The sequence below is a fragment of the Furipterus horrens genome, unplaced genomic scaffold, assembly GCF_987537825.1.
Source record: "Furipterus horrens unplaced genomic scaffold, mFurHor1.1.pri manual_scaffold_4, whole genome shotgun sequence".
Lineage (NCBI taxonomy): Eukaryota > Metazoa > Chordata > Mammalia > Chiroptera > Furipteridae > Furipterus > Furipterus horrens.
The window spans coordinates 61,995,595-61,999,434 of record NW_028327174.1 but is presented as its reverse complement, the minus strand read 5'-3'; positions in this window follow the sequence as shown (position 1 = coordinate 61,999,434).

Genomic DNA, 3,840 nt, shown 5'->3' with positions numbered 1-3,840 from the left:
GTCAGTGTCTCTCCTGTTGTCTTTCTCTTCGGGTCTGTGGCAAACCTGTGCTTAGTCATTAAGTTAGAACACTACTTAGAGAACTAGTTTGGGAGAGGAGGCAGATACATGCTTAACCAACCCGCCTACTCTTCTTAATTTAGAATCTTCGTGGTTCTTTGTTCCCAAGTTTTTATGACTGGTTGATAGCATCATTTCAGTTCTATATGCAAACTGATTTTTTTTTGTCTATGAATTAGAGAAGTGCGTTAAAAGTCTCCAACTGTGGTTGTGGATTTTTCCATATTTGTCAATTTTTTACATTTTGTTTTTTGAAGTTCTTAGGCCAATATACGTTTATAATTTTTCTGTCTTTTGCATGTATTATCCATTATCATTACAAAGTTTTCTGCTTTAGTTCCACTACTACTGAAGTCCTCTTTTTATGGTCATTCCAGCTTGCTAATAATGCTGTTTGCATGGTATGTTTGCATGGTACATCTTTTTCCATCCTCTCACTTCTCATCTATTTGTATGTCTATTTTTAAAGTGTCTATAGGAAGAACTAAAGAGAGAAGACTGATTAAAAAGAGCATAACCACTCTGCTCTCCAATCTGATAGTTATCTGCCATTTGATTCAAGTATTTAGTTCATTTCTCCTGTAGGTTTTTTTTTTTTTTTTTTACAGTGAAGATTTTGCTGATGGTATCTTCAAAACATCATTTAACATGTTTGTCTATCCTTTTTTCCCCCCTTATATTTGGAGTTAGATCAAGAGGTCTGATCATATTTAGTTTAGTTTTATAGTAGTGATGTTGTGCATTTTATGAGGAGGCAGCTAATAGCTGGCATTACCTAGATCAAAGTGGTAAAATGGAGAAACTTCACCTCTATTTGATTACCTTGAAGAACAGTTCATATAGGCATGGCTGGATAAATGCTTGATTCTTGTGCCAGTTTTTAAAATGGTGAGTTCCCTTACACCTTCCAGAGATACCAGCGAGTTTTGTTCTATTTTTTTTAATGTTTATGAATTTATGAGGAATTCTGCCTCCTAGATTTTACCCTAAATTTGCAATAAAGCAGCCATTCCTCCCCCAACCCTGACCACAAGACACTTTAGTGTAAGTATTATGGCCTTCCCTTATTTATTCATGGTTGATTTTTAATTACTATTGACTATTTTCTTCCCTCCTCCCCCTCCCTTCCTTAGTTTCTAATATCTTCCTCACCAATTTTACATTAGTCACTCCTTTCCCATGCCTCAGGGAGCCAGGAAATACCCCAGTGGTCTCTGACCCAGTTTTGGAAAGTAGCGCCTGAAAATATTTCTTTTGATAGTTTTATAACTAGTTAGTCTTTTCCAAGCAGCAACAGAGGAATACGCAGCGGGGAAAAGTTCAATATTAACACAAGTAGGGTGACCACAGTTAAGCTCCTTCACTTCATGAGCTCCCAAGTCGTTTAGCCAGCTACAGCCAAGTGGTGCTGTATGTATGTAATAGATTATTTGGCAAGAAAGCGGCTCAGAATTAAAATCTTTCCAAGTGTATTTTTATTATAATTTTTAATATTAAGTAAAAGATCATTCATAGTCTATTTGCTGTAACTCATCTGTATAAAAACACTACATTAACTTCTGATTTCATTTTCCCTTCAAGTAAATGTTTAACAAAATAGACATCCCCCCCCCCCCCCCCATCTAAGTGAGAAAGCAAAAACATGGCCTGTGACTTCCAGAGAAAGTCCTGTAGGTAGAGTTTAGTAATTTCCCTTCTACTTTTCCCGCCAGGTTTCTGTTGCCAATGCAATTATTTCAGGGCCTTTTTCCTGAATAATTTGAAGCTGCTTCTCCAGAGGAAATGAATAGAAGAACTAGGTTTCTGCCTTTGGAGACTTTTCTTGAGATCACATAAATCCGTAAGGCTTCATTAATGCAAGTATTTTGACTTGTCTGTGTATTTTTTTCAATCTGGTCTTGATTATTTTTAAAAGTCTGTTTCTGGGATACTTTTAAGTTGAAAAACATGTGGTATGTATAAGATATCAATGCTAGACATGGAGAGATGCAAATGGGGTCCCATGTCAGTAGCCCCACACTTAATATCAGAACCTGAGTGATGGCTCAATTCAGGGAGGACCGTGAGGGGCAACTGCATCAGGGTGCATTCTGAAAGAGGATTGCTTAGACACGAAGTGGCAATAGGAAAATAGAGGGTGGCACTTGACATTGATCTGGTAGAGGGTGATGGTCATTGGCATTTTGGCTAAGTTTGTCCCTAGGGGAGTGAATTCTACTTTTGCTGATCTTAAAAACTAGAGAAATTCCGGAATCCAGTTAAATTAGAAAATCTGATGCCTCATTTGATCTGAGATTTATAATGACTTGGCTAGTCAAACTTAGATTAGGTCTAGACTTTATTTTTTGTCTGACAAGATATGACAGTGCAGATACCACTTGACCCCTTGATTTTAAGTCTCAGTCACCCCAGGCTAGGCAAGTGTTAGAGAAGTCCCCAAAGCAGAAGCAGATAGAGTATATGAATGACACTCGCTTGTATTCAACATTCACTTAACAATGATTAAACATCCCCTATGCCAAGAGGGGTGATACAACAGTCAGCCAACACAACTATGAGGCCTGCTTGGTTAGTGCTGGTAGTAAGGTGAGCTCCGGGCAGGGCAGGAGCTAAGAGAGCTGTAAGTAGAAATGAGAAATGAATGCTCTTTAAGTTTATTTTACTTGCCCACCTCTCTACCAGTTCTGAAAAAATCATGCTACCTTGATGGATTTTCTTTCTAAAATCTGAAATCATCATTATATTTAAATAGTTTCAAAAGATATGTTTTGTACACTTCATTGTATATTATAAATATTGACATTTAAAATTAAATGTTAGTTGTTTTAAATGTATCTGGTGAAATCTTGATACAATAGAGTCTTGTCAGCCATCATTTTCCATATTTAAAATTATCTTAAGCTTTATAACAATTAGAAATATTTTATCACTCCTCTTGTTCCTTGAACTCTATTCTACTTCTCCCATAGAATTTTGTCCTAATATGAAAATATTTTGCTTAAAAGTCTTATTGATCATCCTATTAAATACTTCACAGCACCATATATATATATATATATATATATATATATGTATGTATATATATAATACCTATTATACCTATTATTAATTTTTTTATGTTGATTAGTATTTATTTTATGCTGGATTTACTCCTGGGTCATAAGTTTTTGTTTCTTCATTTTCTTCTGGGATATCTTTTTCTTCTGCACAGCCTCCTCTTCTGGTTTGAGAACAAGCTTCTCTTTTTCAGTAGGATCGTCTCAGTGTGGCAGGGAGAGCGCTTGTATGGGGTAATCTGCCCGTGAGCTCTGTAGGTTCTGTGCTGCATCTTGGGACCTTTGTTCATCTGGATGAGCTCAACAACTGGGACTCTACATCTAAACCCTTAAGTTCAGCTTTGCTCTTTGCATTTTTAAGCATGAACAACAAAAATTCAACACTCTTTTTGGGCCACTGACCCTGTGTCCAGCCCCACTGTTTGGCCTGGACACACCTACCAACTCCACCATTGTAATGACGGAATGGCGCACATTGCTTCTATAAAGTGACATCCTTCAGGTACTTGGTGGCTTTTCAGATATGCATACCCTTGGTGGCCTGGGCAGTTTCACAAGTGTTCTTAGACTGAATATGAAGATTTTAACCTCCTGATTTCCATGATTTTGTGGAGTTTTCTGGGTCAAGTGAGTAGCAAACCATTTTCAGAGGTCACCTCTAGCCGCTTTCAGGAAGAGCTAATATTTATACTATATATGCTCTATGTTCTTTCTGTTCCATAAG